The sequence below is a fragment of the Onychomys torridus genome, chromosome 15, assembly GCF_903995425.1.
Source record: "Onychomys torridus chromosome 15, mOncTor1.1, whole genome shotgun sequence".
NCBI classification, from domain to species: Eukaryota; Metazoa; Chordata; class Mammalia; order Rodentia; family Cricetidae; genus Onychomys; species Onychomys torridus.
The window spans coordinates 38,869,012-38,890,360 of NC_050457.1; the positions used below are offsets into that span (position 1 = coordinate 38,869,012).

A 21,349-nucleotide genomic window follows, 5' to 3' on the forward strand; every position below is an offset into this window, starting at 1 on the left:
AAAATGCATTTTGCAAAGGCTTAAGTAAAGAATAAGTGAGAGACAGAGCCCTGTTAGCAAAATCAATAGATTTAGGGAAAAATAATAAATGTTATGTGAGAATGAATCTCACACATTTTTTTTTCAGAAGAAAAGGATGAGTGAGCAAGTGAAAAATATAAGCAAGGAAAGCAGGTAACAATGATCTAGTCTCTTATGTAACTGTTTCTGATTGAATCTTAAAATCCATGAGATTAAGCTAAGAAAGTTAGTATTCACCATCAAATAGGGTACCAAATCAGCAGAGGTGAGTCCTGCCCATTCCTTAATAAGACCTGGTATGCAATGAAGGGAACAAACTCTAGACCTAGATTTATTTTTTAATCAATTAGCAGGAATTATTTTTATTTTATTTCTTTACATAGACATAGACTGCTTTTTATGATGATGAAACAGTCAAAAATTTCTGATCATCATTAAGTTTAGATAAAAAGATAAATATCTAAATTATACATTGGAGACATTCTGTGAAGGATCAAATGGTAAACATTTCTGGGCCTAAAGCTTAATAGTATTTTTTTAATATTACCTTTTTTGTTGTTTTCTCACCTGATCATCTACAAAACGCCCTTCTTTGTCTTTTGAGCCTACAGGACCATTCTAATTTTTCATTTTCAGCACAGTACCCAAAAACTTGCCTAAAATGCCCAACAGTGTCACATAAGACAGTGCCGTGTAACAACAGGCTGATGGCCATGCTCTGAGCACATGTAAAGAAAGCTAAGCTAATCGATGGTGTTCAGAAGGTTAGATGCATTAAGCAACTTGTCAGCTTGGAATGTTTTGATCTTCTGATGGAGCTATTCAGATGTAACCATACTGCAAGTCAAGGGGAGTGTGTTCAGTGTTTGTGGGTCATTTGGCTTCCATTACATTACCTCAGACCTACTGGTATAACTTCCAAGTACACCTAAGGCCTGTGCATGTAAATAGACTCATTTGATTTTCAATAAAGCCTTATTTACAAAACAGCTAGAAGTCTCTCTGCATTGTGGTTACTGCTTAGTCCTCATTAGTATTGATTGTTATATATAGCAGGAAAACTAAAGGAAATTTTTAGCAGTAAGGACTTTGTTTTTCTCTGTGATGGTTGTTGCCTTTGAAGCTCTCATGTAAATAACTTTATCTTAATTGATATATTAATAAGAATGCTGGCTCAATAGAAAAGTCGAGGGTATGTGCACACTCCTGTGTTTGTTGTATGTGGTATTGTGGTGATGTTTTGTTTGTACTCTAACAAATAAAACTTGCCTAAAGATCAAAGGGTGGAGCTAGCCATTAGTTAACCATAGAGGTCTCAAGGTCTGTATAGACAGGAGACAAGAAGTGATATGACTGGGCAGAGAGAGGGATATAGGGTGGGCAGAGACAGGAGCTTGGTACTTTTTCATTTAAGGAGTCAGGGAGGTAAACTTCACTGATCTTTCAGCATTTACACCAATATCTGATCCTGGGTTTTTATTATTAAGCGTGCATGCCCCCCCCCCCCCCGTCCCCATATATGTGTGTGTGTGTATGTGTGTGTGTGTGTGTGTGTGTGTGTGTGAGTGAGAGAGAGAGAGAGAGAGAGAGAGAGAGAGAGATGGAGAGAGATGGAGAGATTGAGAGAGATTGTATTGACATTGACACTGGGTATCTTTCCTTGATCACTATCCATCTGTATTTCTTTTAGTTTAAAATTATTTTTCTTTTACTAAAAAATGAATTTATTTGTACACAATATATTCTGATTATGGTTCTCCTTCCCCAGCTCATCCCAGTTCCTCCCCACCTTCCTTCATGCCCAGATCCACACTGTTCCTGACACTCCTTAGAAAACAAACAGGCATGAACCTCTAATCCCAGCACTCTGAGGTAGCAGTATGTGATCTCTGTAAATTCTAGGCCAGCCTGATCAAAATAGTGAATTCCAGGACATCCAGGGCTTTGTAGAAAGAGCTATCTCAAAAAACAAAACAAAACAAAACAAACAAACAAACAAAACAAAACAAAAACAAAAACAAAGAAAAAGAAAGAAACAAAACTCAAAAAAGTAGGCACCTACACCTAAGAAATAATAATAAGATGAGATAAAACAAAATACAAACAAGTCAGAATAGGACAAAAAAGAAAAAGAACCAAAGAAAAAGCACAAGAAACACATATGTTTGGAGAGATACACATGGAATCCCATAAAAACACAAAATTGGGAGTCATAATAGATATACAAAAGACATATAAGGTTAAAACAACAAAAAAATCCCAACAGGACATTGTGAAAAAAAAATCTCAAAAGACGACTTTGAGGTTGAGTTCAAGAAGTGGACACAAGAGTGAAGAACCAGCCTGTCTGCATTTTAGACTGAAAAAGTATCTTGTTGTAAAGACAAAGTTTGTTTATTCCTGTTTGTGATTAAATTTCTGTTTCTCAGGGATTGGGCTATGCTCCGCCTGTAACCTTAACTACAAACGGTTCTGTACTACATGTTTTAGGAATGGTAATTATATTTTTGTTTTTAGAAAGTTGTTTATAACTATACTGTAAACCTACCTTTGTTTCAGATGATTGTATGACCACCTTGTTACGACTACCTGTTGTTATGACTATCTTGTTATACCACCTTGTAACCGTGTCTTTGTTTCAGGAGATCATTAGGACTAACTTGTTATAACATTCTGACCTCTCAAATCCTGCCTTAGTAGGGGGGCAGCCGCCTATATTCACGAATGAAAAAGCTTACTTTAATTAATTGCTTGCTTTAATTATTCTGACCATGATGATTTGTGTCTTTGGTATTTCTCCTAATATCTTTGGGATTAACAACATCCCTGTCCCTAACCCAGATGCTAGCTCCAATTTATAACCATTTTTAAATGAAAAATCAATTTTCCCCTAGGTAGTTTCACCAGGGTAACAGACCACTCATAAGGGTAGACCCATGCCCAGCAGTAGATGGCCACCACAAAATGAACTCTACCTTTCCTTTTTGTGATAGATTTCAGTAAAGCTGAAGTTCCCTGATTTTGCTAGGCTTCTGGGCTCCTCCTGTGTTGATGCCCAGAGAGTTGGATTATAGTCATATGTTATGCGCTTAGTTTTTTACACCAATTTCTGTGAAATCAGGTCCTTATGCTTCAGCAGGCACTTTACCAACTGAACTGTCTGCACAACTCCTAGAAAAGTTAAATGTTAGCTGTACCTCCTAAGGATCCTCCTGAGGAGAATATTCTTAGAATAACAATAACTCAAAACCTATTTTATCATACAAATAAGTACCATGATTACTGCTGCAATCTGTCTTTGTAACACCTGGTGTTTCCACATCATACCTAGAATATGGAAGAACAGCTGTATTGTTCACAAAGTAAAAGCTAAGAAGGAAGCTAGAATTCCAGTTGCCCTTTGTTGTTGTTGTTGTTTTTAATCAAATAATGACTGGAGTCAGTATCCTTACCCAATACTTACAACAATGTATTCATGAATATGAAAAAAAAAACATTTACATTTGTATTTTGAAGCTAGAACAGCCTCAACAAAAAGAAGAAATCACCTGTCTTTTTAGGTCAGAGACATTGTTGTAAAATTATAATGAAAGAAAAGCAAGGAGCACAGGTTGAGTCCTAGTTTTCCAAGAATGAAAGGCTTTTGAGTCCAGGTCTGTTCTGCGTGGAATGCTTCTCTTCTCATTTTCATTCATTTTCCATCTGGCATTCCCTTATATTGACAAGGCAGGTGTCTTTCTCTCTAGAGTTGGGGTATGTGTTTCCAGAAGTCCTCTAGAAATGGTTTATCCTGACAGATTTCTTCATAACTAACGATATTCTCTATAAACACCAGAGGGCTAGTTAACTGCCAGGTTGGTGGTGGTCCAATCTAGTGACAGCTGGCACGCGTTTTATGTGGTCTCATCTTCCACATTCCTGACATAGTCTAATATATGGAAGGGAGCTTTGGGATGTTATAAGGAATAAAATGATTAATAGAAACTGATAAAGAGACGTTCTGCAAATAAAATACCTAACACAAGGCTTTACCATCTCTGGGTTTATCAATGATATAGGTACTTTTGGACCTGTGTTAAGAAGCTAAAACATTAGCTGCTGGACACTGTACAAACAAAACTTTCATTTCAGCCAAGTTTATGATTGAAAATGTAGATGGATAGAGAAGGAACTTTCTAAATTAATTTGCTCCTCTATATCCAACTTCTAAAGTATATATAAATTCTGCATGAAACATCAATATCATAGGAATAGAATATATATTTTCTATTACTGCAATATTTAAACCATGCATTTTGCTAGATAAATATATTTAAAAATTTTAATGTCTGGCCTTAGTTATTTTAAATTCATTCAGTAGCATCACCAAAGACACAATGTGAAATAAATCTCCCTCTGACTTCAGACACATAAAGTGCACACACACACACACACACACACACACACACACACACACATATATTTACAAATATTTATTTTTTCTTTTTCATTATATGTATATATGTGGGTCTGTGTAAGAGTATATGGACATGAGTACCAATGTACAAAGGCCAAAGCATCAAATCCCTCTGGATCTGGAGATGATGCAAGAGCAATAGACTGCTAACCACGGAGCCATCTCTCCATCCCCATGGAGTGTATTTTCTGTCAGTGTGGGTAGCATAAAAATATACTGAAAATCTTATAAACTGGTGAATAATTTTGCTTTTGAGAATATTTACAATTAAAAAAATAACATTTACTATCAATAGGCTCAAATATACATATATGCGGCTGTAAGAAGTTCTAGGCTGTGGAGAAATAATTATGGAAATGTTTCTGGGATGAAACATAACCTGATCTTGTCTCCTCTGACATTGTAGATAATATAGCGCTTTGTGGAAGTAATAAATTGACATGTTTCCATCTTCTGATTCTTTTGGTAGATGAAACTTAGAAAGTCTTTCCCACTCTGTATAAACAGTAATTAAGCTAGAGGAGGGAAAGACCAGTCAAGACAGCAAGAGCAGTTGTGATCCTGGCTGTAGACTGAGGAGTACTTACTGTGCACATCCATGCTTTTTATACTGTGTGCGCACATATGCATGTGCACGTGGTCAAGTTTATGTGGTTTCTTTTTTGTGCGGGAATTCCTTTTAGATGTCGAACAACCTTTATTTACTAGTTATTTTTTGTATGGCTTGCTTCTGAACATTTTAGATGGGACAGAAAAGAAAACTTTGCTGCCATTTCTTCCCTCAAAGTGGCCTTTGGGGCTCTGGTTCAGGTTTCATGGCAGACAAGATATAGCAGCTCTCCATCATTTCAAATATATATGGATTGTTTTTGTTGTATCTCCCATTATCATTTAGACAATCAGTACGTATTTAGTCTCTTAGCATGTAAGCCAATGATGGCAAAGCTTTCATCATTATGTGAACTCCCCATTTTATTTTTCTATTAATGAGAAAATGAAAAACAATCATGTGGCTCCCCAAAACTGCACCATTTAGTTCGGACAGGATTTTCACATTTGTCCTCATGGTTCAGTATCTTTTTGCACTCCACTAAAACAGCAAGATATTGTTTAATGTCATCATGTCATAACTGTATCAACTTGGTTGTTTTTTTTATTAATTCCCATGTGTATTTTGCTTTGAATGTCTTGTATATATCTAGAGATGGTAGGTAAGTAAATAGTACAGGGTAAATATTCTCAAAATGTGTGTTTGAAAGTATACCTATTTTATTAAATAAGTTAATTTTTAATGAAACTATTAAATAATAATATAGTTTATATTTGTCTATACATTCTATATTTTATACATTAAAAATTATTCCTAAAGTTATTGATGTATATATGAGCTATTTATTTATTTCTCAATTTTGTGGGATAGCTGTTTTGGACTGAACTGTCTGATGTTGACTGTAAACATGAATGTAAACATGAATACATTTCATAGTGCCTGGTAGATTGCCTGGAGGCTAGGTAGTTTGTGATGCTCTTGGATGTAGCAGTGAGTGTGGCTCTGTGTTTTATCCTCTAGTAGTATAGAAAGGCCTTGCTCATACTGTATCATGTTCCACTGCAAGGAGAAGGCACAATCCATGAAAAAGTGGTGTTCACATACATTGTCTTATATTTGCCAGACAGGGCTAGATTTTAATTCATATGTAAATCAGTTATTGCAGGAATATGGAAGGCTTCTGGGGCCTCTCTGAACAACAACTCCTAGGAAGGTATTCCCTCTTTACAGGAGTTTTTGTTTAAAAATCTTTGGCTTCTGGGAGCAGCCTTTTCTATCCATTCAGGATATCTCCTTTCAAATTCCTTTCTACTTAAAAGTTTTATTTTAATTTGGTTGCAAAATAATAAGGCTCTATTTTTTTTGTTGTATAGCCCTTCATCTTGGTTAACCCTCCGCCATGTCCCCTTCACTCCACTGTGGCCATTTCCAGCTAACCCTCAATATTCTCTGTATAATACATCCATATTACCTGTGTGAAGAAGGTAGTCCTTGAAACTACCACTTCTATTATAATCAGAGAATTTTTATTAGAAACCACTTGAAAATTCTAAAAATTATGAAAAATCGAAAGGTGAATGATAAGACCTTAGAAGAAGATACATTATAATATTTTGGGAACACTAAGAAATGTGAAGTTATGAGACAACTTAGTTAAAGAAATACTTTATTAAGTAAGTAAACTGGATTTGTTGAATTTCAAACAGCGTTGGCTTGGACCATGGATTTCTGGACCAAGCATCTAGGATGAGAAGTACACTAAAGAGTGGTGAAATGAACATTAAACACAGGGTTAGCATAACAAGAGCTGAAGCTTGTTGCTAAGAGTTCAAATTATGGATAGACTACCCACAGCTGTAACATTGATGCTTCCTGGGAAGATACTGAGGAAGATATTTCCTGAGGAAAGTATCCCCCACAGGTGGGGAAGAGCCAGAAACTCCCTACCTTTCCCCAGACTTTTACCTTCCAGTCTCCTACTGGTGTATCCATTGCTCTGCACTTAGCCAAACATGCCAAGCAAGTATGGGGAATTTCTTTTCCAGGAAAGGACAGAATAGGATGAAGGAAAATAAAATTAACAGTATGTGCTACAGTGCTCATTATCTACATGATAGCAAGAGAAGAGCTTGAGGACAGAATTCTGTGGAGAAGGAAACGAGCAAGAAGAAATAGATTTTAACCCTTGCATACAAGATAGGTATGTGCAGAAACACAGCATTCTTCCAACCCAGACTTGTGCCCTGAGATATTATTTCCCAGGGTCTCTCATTCTCCCTTTCAAGCTACATCATTAAGCTTTTTAAAGTTCAGTTTATTTTTTTTTAAAGTTTTTTCCCCCTTACTTCAATTATGTATGTCTCTGTGTAGGTATAGACAGGTGAGTTAAGGTACTGGTAAAGTTCAGAAGATGGGTCATATCTCCTGGAGCTGTTGCTACAGGCGGGTTTGAGTTACCAGATATGGGTGTTAGGAACTGGGCCCCTGCAAGAGCAGTACCCAATCTTAACCACTGGGCCATTTCTCCAGCCCTTTTCATTTATTTTTTATAATGCTAAGGGAAGTTGGAAAAATTATGCATATTAACAGGATACTGTTTGATGTTTCAATATGTGTACACAGTATGCAATATCTAAATAAGATCAAGCATACACATGTTTTCAAATCTCTCTCTTCGTTTTTCATGATACTAGGGATTGAAGTCAGGCGTTTGTGCGTGCTAAACAGGCACTGTACCACTGAGTTGCCACCTGTATCCTCTTTTGGTTGATATTTTGAGATAATGACTCACCATATCCCTCAGAGTAGCCTTGAATTCACTCTGTAGCAAAGACTGACTTGAATTTACAGTCCTCTTCCCTGCTCTAATGGCTGGGACTACAAGCTTTTGCCAGGAGGCTATGCTCATTTATCGGTTCTTTTTGGTAAAACTTTTGGGATACTTCCTGCTAGCTCTTTGAAGCGTAGGGTCCATTTTAGTCATCCAGGTCACCTTGCTGAGGAATCATCACACTGGAGTCCCTCTTGCTCTTCCTAATGTAATTTGGTATCTTTTGACAGACTGTCCCCATCCCATCCCCCTGCCACTCCCTTTCTTCCAGATTTTTAAGGTCCACAGAGCACCACTGTTATCTGTACAACCCTATTTGCAAGGACCGAGGCAGAAGTCTGGAGAAGAGGATGTGGTTTTATTGTGGTATGAGAGTTCCCCGGCAGAGTATATCTAATTGGTCTTGTTGTCCACTTGATTTAACTGTGAGGCTGAAGTTGTAAGTAGTGAAGACATATCAAAAGAAATATTACTAAAACAAAGGCCCACCTTATTGCTGTCCTGGGATGCAGCAAGAGAGAAAAAAAGATACAGAATATTGAGAGTGAACAGAGTGTAAAATATGACTGGGAGGGTAGGAGACAGATAAAGGACAGTTATAATGATGAAACTGGTCTTTGCTTTTGCTCTCCAGCTTGGAAGTTTAAGAGAAAGTGCTTTTTACCAGTGTCCCCACCAAAATGGACTTACAGCATGTACAGACAGACGTGAAGTCATTGAAAAAAAATCAATATTAATTCCTCCTGACTGACCCCAAGACTCTGGGACAGGGCCTATAAAAGCCCAAGTCCATTTGAAAAACGTTCTGCATAGCAGCCCTGTAGGCGTAAAAGGTGGTGAGTACACTTCTAGTTCAAGACATAACTTATCAAAGAAGATGAAAAGGTGGCATTTTATCATATGCTAACACTAAATTTTTACTATTTATTTATTTTTAAAAATAAGATATGTATGACATTAGTAAAACACATTTATGTGATAATGTCATACCATTTTTTTCCTGAGATTGTTTATATGGAGTAACATCTTTATTTCCTGGTTGACTGAACTAGAAATACAATTACATCCTGAGATGTCCCTGAGACAGAATAGCAAAGGTGCATGGTAATGAGATGGCATGAGTGTACAAGTTCAATTTTTGTGTGAGAAACTTTGAGAGGGAACATCCTGTATGCTACTAAATTAATAGCTCTGGCATGGTGATGATGAAGCTGTAACTCACAGGATTAAATTTTGATTTCTGTTCAAATGTATGTTCAATGATATAAATGAGTTTCATCCTAAAACATAAAAAAACTAAGGCAATTTCGCCTCTGGGATACATTAGTACTGAATTTAATGCTCAGAATCTTCTTTAGGCAACTTAATTATATATGATTAAAAACGAATGATCTTGTTGATTTTTCTTTTGATACAGCTTCCATCTTGAACATGCCTCTTGCTTGTAATCCTTTGCTTGCTTCCCCTTCAGGTTCTTAGTCTGGTTTCAGCACTTCAGTTTGCTCTTGCTCTAGCCAGTTCTTCCAAAGATGTATTCCTACCACACTCAGCTTCTAGGATTCTGAAGTAACCCTCTTCCACTTTCTCAATGGAGTTGCCAGTTTTTGCTGAGTCCTCTTTGTGGAGAGAGGATGAAGTCCCAAGTGAATGTCTGTTATTGACCTGAGCTTGACATCAAGGACTCCAATGCCTCACATCCTTGGGAATGGCAAGGTCTTCTGTTGGTCAGAGTATGCGTGCTGTAAATGTGTGCAGAAAGTATCAACCACAGCTTCTTCTTCCCAGAATGTCTGCACTAGAGACTGCTTTCCTACAGAGGATGCCCTGCCCTATCAAGATTAGTTAAAACTATCTTCTTCTGTGCTGTATATAATGAATGCATTGAGTTTCTGGGTCGTGGCCAGTGTTTCTCCATAAGTACACGCAGTCCATCCACTTCTAGATTATGTGTATGTGTGCCTGTCCCTTCTTCATTCCCCATTACCTCAGTCAGGTCAATTAGAGAGTCATGTGGGTTGCAGCAACTCTTAGAATACTATGACTCTTTCTGACAACACCTACTACATATACAGTGTTATTCTGCTTATGCTTCTTTGATTAATATTTTATCACACATTTAGGAGACTGTATTCACCTTGACCTAGCTTAGTACCTAACTGAAAAGTCATTTACCCAGCAGTGTCTTGTAAACTAGGTGAGAGAAGAACTAAATGAGGGTGACAGAGGATGCCTGCTAAGGTGTAAAGTTCATTAGTGCATGAACTTTTTCTGCATTTGAGAACTACTTATGCCGTTCAATTTCTCTTTCAAGAACTGGAGCATAAAAACATCATTTGTCAACAGATCTTTCTGAAATTATTGTCATTCCCATGCCTTGCTTTTTGGAAAAAGTACCAATGTTGAGCTCCTTCCACTATAATATTATAATGAGCCTACACATTATGCTCTATCATTAATATTTAATATTTTTAAATACTGCATCTTTCATATAGGATTCTTCTATATTTCATATCTCATTCCTTCTCTTAGTCTTAAAAAAAGCACTAACCTACTCTTCCACCTTTTAAATTACCACTGCTCACTTGTTGTCAAGGAAACAAGGTAGCTGAAGTTTTTTTAAAAATACAGTTGAAATATGAATCAATAAGAAATTGAGTGTAAACTCTAGAATTGATGTTAAAAATTAGAAGAGGCTTATTGAGAATGATTTTAAACACACAGATGATTTTTTAAAGTTGATTTTCAGCTTGTAGACATTTAAAAGGCATTGCATTTTCTAAAATCCAAATCACAGAGAAGCAGTTTCTTTTAAAAGAGAAAATCATTCTAACATATTTGGTAAAAAAAAAAAAAATGGCTGTGAAAATTCTATACAGAGCATGGAAATGAAACTAATAAGAACTACTTTGTATTAGCATCATTTGTGTGATCTGAAGGCAGCAGATCTAAGATGAAACAAGAAAAGCCTTCATTACTTTACCAGTCTGTGTTCTTCAGAGGGACAGAACTGGTAAAAACATGTATCATTATAAAGAGTGATTCACTGTGTTGCATTACTTGATTGGATCCCACCCTATAGTGAGTGGGCTACAGCCTGTGGACTGTGGGGCAGGGAAATCCATTTGATACTTTCTCCATTCAAGAAGTTGGAGGTCTTGGAACAAGATACATCAGTTGTGGTTCCAATTTAATTATAAACCAAGCTGGCTTTGGAGATGAAATTGGCTCACTCCTTCTCTAAACCCAAGCATATTGATAAAAGAAAAGGTTGAGAGATTCTTCAATCCCATATCAAAAGAGCCCTCTGGTGTGAGACAGAAGGAAACCAATTATAAGGGACCATTATCTTCAAGATTCTAATTCTCTCCATGCTTACTCTTGATTTCTTGGAATCCTTTCTTACATGTCATGACATCTTTAAATCCAAACCTTCCATTCTGATAAAAAATAAGTTTTTTCCAATAACAATCTCTGAAGTCTCCAGAAGGAAGATGGGGCCCTAACAACAACAACTCTACCCAATCCAGAATGATGCAATGGTAATCATCATCATACTACACTTCTTGCCAAAATTTCAGACAATCTTACCCATTACTCTGAGAGTTGTTCTACATTACAAATATCATTTTTTGACATTATTCCCCACCCCACCCCACACCCCACACCCCACACCCCCTGCCCAAGTCCACAGTTGAACTTTGTGTGCAGTCCTGTGATTAACTCAGGGAACCGCTGCTGTCAACCACCTGACATTGACTTGTCTTTTGAATTGTGATCCTCTCTCATCTTGCTTATTGTTATCCTATGTAGTTTTAATGAATGTGCTCTTCAGAAAGGCCCACAGGCAGTATAAGTTCTGGGGGAATAACACATATTTTAAAAGCCAACGCATTATTGATTTTTTTACAATGGCCAATATTGCCCACATATAACCATCAGTCTATCTGATTACTATGAAACCCATTGCTATTTTGCACATACATCTTTGATAGACATATTTATCTACAACCATTTTTTTTTTAGATGACTTTGATCCACACACGTGTGAGTCAGTTTTCAGTGAGTTAGATTGAGAGTTGCATTCAGAAAACGGTCCCTAGTGTTCTATTTTAGAACTTCAGTGAATTTAAGGGTTACAGTAGTGTAATGTATCACTCGAATCTGCCTTTTCGTATAAGCAACAATTTAAAATGCTAAATTATAGACCTCAGGAAGTAAAGAAATTAATATTAAAGAATGTTGAACTTTAGCCTAATAAGCCTTGAATATTCTGGAATAGTTAGTATATATGTATTGGCAGTATGGAGGAAACTAAAATAACATGGTAATGAATGCCTGAGAGTGAGGTTTTCAACATTGTTTATCATCATCATCATCATTTTTATGCAAAAACTTAAGGGTCAATTTATGCACTTGATTCAGTGGGATAATATATAGTATTCAAATACACCCATAACAGCATGATCCATTTAGGTGTAAGGAGGGCAACATCTTTTTAATCATTTTATATTTTAATGCAACTAAATACTATTTTTCATATTCTGTCTTCTTTTGTGTGTATATGTTCATGTGGGGGAGGGTGCATGTGTGTGTACATAAACAGAAGCCAGAGGGTAATCTCCTCCAGAGATTTCTATTTTATTTTTAAATACAGAATCTCTCCCTTGTACCTGGGGTCTCAGACTAGACCTGTGCTTTCAGTCACACGGTATAGCTTCCTTACAGAGAAAGAATACAGAAAAACATATTTTTTAAGAAATGCATTTGTTTAAATCCCTTTCTCTAGTGCTGTCATAGTAACAAATGGGTATCCTATGTTTCCTCAGAGATGGGCTAAAGCACATATTAATAACCAGCAGTCAGAAGTTGTCACTGTTGTTCTACATTACAAATATCATTTTTTGACATTATTCCCCACCCCACCCCACACCCCACACCCCACACCCCCTGCCCAAGTCCACAGTTGAACTTTGTGTGCAGTCCTATGATTAACTCAGGGAACCGCTGCTGTCAACCACCTGACATTGACTTGTCTTTTGAATTGTGATCCTCTCTCATCTTGCTTATTGTTATCCTATGTAGTTTTAATGAATGTGCTCTTCAGAAAGGCCCACAGGCAGTATAAGTTCTGGGGGAATAACACATATTTTAAAAGCCAACGCATTATTGATATTTTACAATGGCCAATATTGTCCACATATAACCATCAGTCTATCTGATTACTATGAAACCCATTGCTATTTTGCACATACATCTTTGATAGACATATTTATCTACAACTAATGTATATACATGTATCTACGCTACTGTACTAAGTACAGTGAGAAATCTTCTCTCATTTATTAAATAGCTACTTCTAGCCAAAGACCGTGACAGTATCCCAATCTATAATGACAAATTTATGTTCAAATGGAAAAGACCAGTAATGAATGAGGGAATACATGACAAATGAGCAAATGAAAAACATTGGAGATTGATGTACAGCAAACAAGGGTTGTGATATAGGATATTGGAATAGGGTAAAGAGTAGGAATTTACCTTCCATGGGTCAGTTCAGGGAAAGGAAAACCAGGCACTATGGAGATGCCACGGGCCCAGAGAGAACAGCAAATACAACACATGCCTCACTGTTGTAAAGATGAAACCAGAACACCAGATGAGGTTACATTGGTACTCTTTGGGAAGGGGATGCAGAGAATGATTCAATGGGATTTCTGTTCCTAAAGGTGACAGCTAGCTCTGATAAATGATCAATGTTTTCCCTTGAACTCCTGTGTCATAAAAAGTGTACTTAGGTAAAAGGCTTTCCTTCAGTCAATGTTTGAGGACAAAAAGCAGTGTATTTGTATACAATAGTCCATATGTTAGATAATCAATCAACAATTCTGATTATTGATATCCTCTTTTTTCAATTGAATCAAATAAACAAGGTTACCTAACAGTATCATTTACATACAAGAAACAAATTTTTTCAAATATAATAAACCTATTTATGGGCAACATGATAGCACATTGGTAGTAATAGTTGATTTAGTGTTTCTATATTGATTAATACCCTTCACATTCATGAAAAAAAGATTACATTTATTACAATGTATTTAGTACACTAGATGTAAGGGTATGTTTTATAAAGAGAGATGTTTCTGTAGTTAGAATCCTCTTTAGACCTCTGATTTGAGTTGTATTGCAAATCCATAGAAGAGAAAAATACAGTAGCATTTTAAAAATAACTTATATCATATTTTATTGATGAGCAGGAATAAAGATCAAAACTTGTCTGCATAGGTCATTTTACTAGAAGCAGAATTATGTAATTTGTCTAAGGATCACAAAAAAAATGATAGTTTTTTTAACTTGATAAAAATTCACTGGTAATTAACTTATTTTGAATAACCATGTGCCCAAAATTTAACACTAGAATGAAATGCTTTTAAAAAACTGACTTCATTTTTCTTTTTTTTAATCCTTTGGCTTTTTATTAAAACCCAGTTTTCAGTGAAATTGAAATACCAAGAGAGTGATCATAGCTAGCTCACACACTCTAGAGGGAAATATATTCTGGAGCTGATGTGAATGATGACTAGTCAAGTGTGTCATTAATAGAAAGTAGTTAATCAGTGTTCTTGCTATACACAAAAACACAAAATAAGTGCACAGATCAGTGGTTTTCAACTGTGGGTCATGACCCCTTCAGGAGTCGCATATCAGCTATTCTGCATATCAAATATTTACATTTCTGTTCACAACAGTAGCAAAATTACAGTTGTAAGTAGCAATGAAATAATTTTATGGTTGTGGCTCACCACAACATGTGGAACTATATTAATGGGTCATAGCATTAGAACGGTTGAGAACCACTGCTGTAGAGGATGTTTGTGATAATCCATGCATACTCAACTTTGGACCTGTATATTTCATTTCATTTCTACTTTATTACTTGCTTGTGTATGTATACGCATGCATACTCATGTGTACTTGCTTTGGTGTGCACAGAACCAGTTTGGAGAGTCAGCTGTCTTCTAGCATGTGGGTCATGTAGATCAAACTCATTTCTCAGGCTTCATAGCAAATGCCTTTACTGGCAGATCTATCATGCTGGCCCATGTGTACTTTACATATATAAGACAAGTTATATTCCTATAAAATATGCATCTACTTGCCTTATTTTTAGATTGCTTAATGTAGAATTACAGTGAACTTTAATATGCTTAAAATACATACAGACATAGAAAGCTCAGTTTATACCCTAAAGTCTTATTTCTTCATAGAATAATCAATGCAGCCCATGTTAAGGTTAAGAGTTTCTATGTCATTTTCATTGTGTAGAGAGGAAATTCACAAATATAACTACAATGAAAATAACTATGTTACATAAGTTGATTTTACCATTCAATAGATGTTTATTGAATAAGTAGTTCATGCATCACCAGCACTTTGTGTTTTGAATGTGTCTGTAATTCACTCCATGTGTTTTCTAGATTTTGCTTAATAGTTTCCTGTAAGTGAAGGATAAACTATTCTATATCTTCATTAATTTTGAATAGCCCAGTGGATACAATCTCTACTGTGTCTCCTAAAAGTCCATCTCTGAAACCTCTGATAAATGCTCAAAAACAAAAGTTTATCTTTTTTTTCACAGGTGTAGAGATTATTCTCAGCACAGAGTAAACAGCAACTTACTACTCAAAGACTGCTCATGGGGAACAGGGACCATGTTAGGAAGACTGTTCTTAATGGGCTTAGCACATGACCACACACTACAGTGAACTCTGCTCTCCCTGGGCCACATCTAAATTGATCTTTGTGGGATTTATGACAACAGCAAAGATGAGATACACTAGCGTGTTGGGTTTTCATTGGTGTATCTGCCAATTATTCTGTCTATTTAATTTTTAAATTGCTCTTCCTATAGAATCCATTTTTATCTGTCCTATTTTCCATGAAAAACCAATATTAACCCAGATTTTTAAAAAATGCTACCAACCAAATTTTTATTCTTCTATGTGAGAAAAACTTCTTTTATAAAAATATTATAAAATGAAACCCCATTCAGATTTTTGCTTCCCCTAGCCATGTAAGCAATGTTTTCATAGTTTTGCCAATAGTGAATGAAATAACAACTTTAATACATGTTCTATTTGCTTTTAAGGTTATTCTGAACTAGAAATTGGACATTATCTTTTATTTTATTAAAAAATTTTTAAAAAATTATTTCATTTTTTCACAAATGAGTATCAAAAACCCTGACAAAAGAATCATATGATAAATTTAATAATGCCAGGGGAAAAGTTTTTACTTTTGAATCTGTAGGGCTTCCAGTAGTTTCTTTGTTAAATCTTGAAATTTAATTCAAAATCAGGTCCAATTGTATTGCATATCAGTTATAGGTTACCAATATAAAAATGTAAGTAACTATAATCCTAGACCTCCAAATCATGTAATTACAACATCTAAAACAGGTTAAAATGAATACAAATGGTTTTAAAGTACATATCTTTGTTGGGACAAGTTTAATGTGTGTGTGTGTGTGTGTGTGTGTGTGTGTGTGTGTGTGTTTGTATTCTACATTGAGCCACATTCCTAGCAATCTTCCTTTTCTAGAATATATCAAAATAAATTCAATATCCATATGTTGACCTGGAATATCCTGCAAAGAAAGTATGCATTCTTAATTGCACATTAAATTCTTCAATGAATAACTACTAATCTATGACAGGCATTGTTGGGAGGAAAAGCTCTAGCTCACATACATTTTAATAGCTGCAAGAGGACAAATTACTTCACATCTGTAGGCCTTCAAAATAGTTTTGTTAATTACTGACATTTATTTTAAATCCAGAGAAAATTACATTAGATGTTCAGTTACAGATGCAATTACCAATACATTTTTTAAATAGACAAATGACATTCTGCTTTAGCTTTATAGTTTAAGTAATAAAATAAGCCAGAGAACTGGGAAAAGAGTTGGCTGAAAGAATTAATCACCATTTGATTTGACATATAGGAAATAACTGAATCTAGGATTAAATTCACAATAAGCTCCATGTTTCCATACAACAAATTTTACTAGACTTGAACAGTAGGGGGCGATATTTCATTAGTTTCTATAAAATCATAACATTTTAAAAAGAAAAATTTACAATTAATCGTGTGAAACAGCTAGCCAAAAGACAAATTTGATTCCAAACTAAAAGGATTGAATTAAACTCACTTTGTTTAAAAATGTTTCTTTACATGTTTTTTTTTTCAGGACTGGCTCTGTTACTTGTAGATGTTTGGCTCTTTCTCATCAATTGTTTTATACTATGTCTTACTAGGGTGGGAACATTTATTCTGTAGGCTGTTTTCACTTTCACAATAACAATTCACCATAGAATCTGCATGCAAAGGGATTGAATTTTAGGGCAAAAAAATATTATCCTTTAGCTTTGCCAAAATGAGAAATACAATCAAAATTACCACCTTACCAAAACCGGGACTAGTGCATGTACAGGGTTTCTATTGGGGATCTCAATTGTATTTAGTGAAATTGTTCTAGGGGTTGAGGTGGGAAAGAGCCTTCTTGAATGTGCTTTCTCCAGTGATGTTCCCAGTAGGAGATCCATTTGCATCATGCAGCAGTTCTAGAGTTTATTGTAGTTGAAGGTGATTCTCATAAGGCAAATAAAATACATGTTTGAAGAAAAAGAAGGTATGTAAGGAACCACATTCCAGTGAAGATTTAGTATCTTTTAAAGGTTTGATAAATAGTTCTACATTATTATTTTCCTGAAAAATGAATAAGAAATTTTATATATCATTGATGGAAATGATGTGGTTCTAATACCAAGCCTTTTAGTTAGAATTTTACATTTTTTTCATAAAGAAAATGCCTATGGAAATCTGATACAATGGAGTTCTTGAGAGTGTACTGATTTACAAACTACTGATGAAATCACCAAAGCTCCATAAACTCCATTTTTTATTATTGCCTGTTGAAAACCTAGAAAATCAAACACAAAATTTACCTAATTTATCAACAGATTGATTTTTGCAAGTAGATAATATTTTCTTTTTCTTTCTTTTTTTTTGAGCTGAGGATCGAACCCAGGGCCTTGTGCTTGCTAGGCAAGCGCTCTACCACTGAGCTAAATCCCCAAACCCGATATATTTTCTTAGATAATCCTATAGAGCAGGCAGCGGCATGGAAGAGGTGCGCGTGTCTGTGCTGACCCCGCTCAAGCTGGCAAGCTGGTCGGGCCGTGTGCATCTTTCTGGCACTGTGTCTGGACCTGGGAGCTGTGCTGAGCCCAGCCTGGGTCACCGCGGACCACCAGTACTACCTGTCCCTATGGGAGTCCTGTAGGAAGCCCGCCAACCTGAACATCTGGCACTGCGAGTCTACACACTCACTCAGCAGCGATTGGCAGATTGCTACTTTGGCATTACTCCTGGGCGGTTGCTGCCATAATTCTTATTGCATTCCTGGTGGGTTTGATTTCGATCTGCCTGGGATCTCGAAGGCGCGTCTACAGACCTGTCGCTGTCATGCTTTTTGCAGGAGTTGTTCTGCAGGTCTGCAGCCTGCTCCTTTACCCAATCAAGTTCATTGAAACTGTGAGCTTGAAAGTATACCGCGAGTTCAATTGAGGTTATGGCCTGGCCTGGGGTGCAACTATATTTTCATTTGGGGGTGCCATCCTTTATTGCCTGAACCCTAAGAACTATGAAGACTACTACTAAAACCAAGTGTCAACACACACACACACACACACACACACACACACACACACACACACACACACACACAAAGAGAGAGAGAAACCAACCATCCAACAAGAAAGATTAATGTCGGCATCTTTTCTAACACTATTTTGTAAAACAAGTGTGGAACATCAAGCAGTTTGCTCAGTTGATTTAATATCCTTTGCCTTTTGGCTGTCAGCATCATAACCAGCTTTTATGCTGCACAAATTAAGAGAGCTGATTAGATATAGGCACATCTGCAAACTACCAATATGCTCATGCCATTTTTTTTTTTTTTTTTTTTTTTTTGGACAAGTGAAGGGTCTGTATGACATCAACAATTGTGAGAAACTAGTTGGAATGAAAATTGGCAGAATCCTATTGAGGCAGGCAGTTCAAGGCCATCCTGGTCTATAGAGCAAGTTTCAGGACAGCCAGGGTTTCACAGAGAAATCCTGTTTCAAACAGCAACAACAACAACAACACACTTTACAGAAACACATGAAAAGGTAATACACAGATCATTCAAACGTAAGGAGGTGGTTGAAGAGTAATACGGGTCTGAATTTAGTTGAGATATATTGGCCGTCTGAGTATTGGTGAAATTATCAAGGTGACTCCATGTAGTTAAAAGGGAGGTTTATTTTGTGGCGTAACTTTCCAATGAAGGGATAGGTAGATTGTAGGGTCTGGCAAACGTATGGCACAGTCCGTCGGTGTTCTCTGGAGAACTCTGCTCAGTCTACCTCCAGCGTCCAGGGTCTGGGCACCAAGAGTTCCTTCTCACTTGGATCCTGGGTCTTCCGCTTCCTCCTCCGCCCTGCCTTGTGGGCAAGACCATTACCGAAGCCTCAATGGGGGTTGGAACTTCCAGGCCAAGGCTGGAATGGCTACCCACTACATCTGAGTATGACAATGTATGGCCCTTGACTGCAACCCAGTCAAAGAGAAGTGTGTACGCAACACAACAATCGAGAGTAGAAGACAGTGAAATAAGAAACAAAGAACATCTGAAGGATATCTCTAGTAGAGTTTGAGCAGCCTCCAAACAACAAACCTTCAATCTCAAGTTCATCTACTCGCCAGCCAATATTTTACTATGAAGAAGTAATCAAATAGAAATGACTGGTCTGTGTAAGACTGACTTTTACTTTTAACTTGTCTTGACAAACACTGCCCCATAGTGTAGCCAGACTACACTCTGGTCCCACCTGGCCCCATTGTCCCCTGCCCTGAGGACAATAAAAAAATCATTCAGAGGGTTAATATTATTTACAAACTGTATGGCCTATAGCAGGCCTCTCACTAGCTAGCTCTTATATCTTAAATTAATCCATTTCTATTAATCTTTGTTTTGCCATGTGTTCCCTGGCTTTACTGGTCTTCTGACTTGTTGCTCCTTGGGTGGCAGGCTGGCATCTCTCTTCAGACTCCACCTTTCTCTTTCTGGTCTCTCTCCTTGGATTTCCCACCTGCCTCTAAGCAGCCTTGCCATAGTTCAAAGCAGCATATGTATTAACCAATGGGAGCAACATATATGCACAGTGTACAGAAAGATATCCCTCAGCACCACAGCTGTGAATAATTTTGTAGCACTAAATGAATGAGCCATATTTTTACCTCATAAAGTATGCTGCCTTTAGACATGTCTTCTTTGTCAGGTTTATATTCTGAATCCCACACAAAAAGCAAGATGGTCACAAAAAACGAGAACCTTCTCTACACATTGTGAAATTATAGAAATGTGGGGTACAGGAAATATAGGGGAATTTGTTTACTAGAGACAGTTGGAATAAGCATGAGAAGAATCTATATAAGATTGTCTTCTGCAAACTGGTGATAGGATGGAGTTTGGTGATTACGAAAAGTCAGTGTATGAAAACACAGAGAACAAGCATCACTTGGATTGACAACTAGTTTCTAATCCATGGACCATAATGTTGCAGTATTTTCATAACTACTGTAAGTAACTACATCTTGAACATCTGTGTGATGCTGCTGCCCATAATCCCTTCACCTTTAGAATTCATATGGATAATGCTTGATCCAAACGAAGGCCAGATCAGGCTCCTTCTTGGTGGCTGATGTCTTTTTGGATTATTTTGTGTCTTGAATACATTTGTGTCAAATATTTTGAATGCTACCCTTACTATGTTGTTCATGAAATCACTTGCAATTTTAAGAATTCATACCTAAAGCCTGATTTACATTTGGACTCTTAAATGGAGTGAAAAAGTCATTTATACACCAAATGGGGTTTTTCTATTTACACACTTGACCATTTTAAAAAATGTGTATTAATTACCACAGTGGGTTTTCTGAAGAGAGTTTCAGTATTTGAAAATCACTCACTTCTCATTTTATTAGTTTTCTAAGTAAAGCTAAGAATGTTTTAAGTGGCATAATATTTATCTTTTTTTTTTTTAGGTTCTGTGGAGTGTAAATTCTTTGAGAGTAGCTAATGGTAAAAATAATAAACATGATAGGGAGTAGGGATCTCTTAAAAAAAAAAAAACAAAGACTGGAATATGAAAGTCAGATTGGGACTGTAAGCTCACAATTCAATTACCCAAACACACTTTCATTATTCAAATTTGCCAGCCATATATATTTTGGGGGATTTTTTGTTTTGTTTTGTTTTCAAGACAGAGTTTCTGGTCCTGGCTGACCTAGAACCAGTAGTTCTGTAGACCAGGCTAGCCTTGAACTCAGAGATCTGCCTGCCTCTGCCTCCTGAGTGCTGTGATTAAAAGCTTAGAGGGAATTT

The 21,349-nt window shown here is 36.5% G+C and overlaps 1 pseudogene; it reads left to right on the top strand.

Annotated features, from left to right (window-relative positions):
• The window catches only part of LOC118596159, a 38,794-nt pseudogene extending 20,215 nt beyond the window's left edge, over window positions 1–18,579 (top strand).
• The last annotated feature ends 2,770 nt before the right edge of the window (window positions 18,580–21,349 follow it).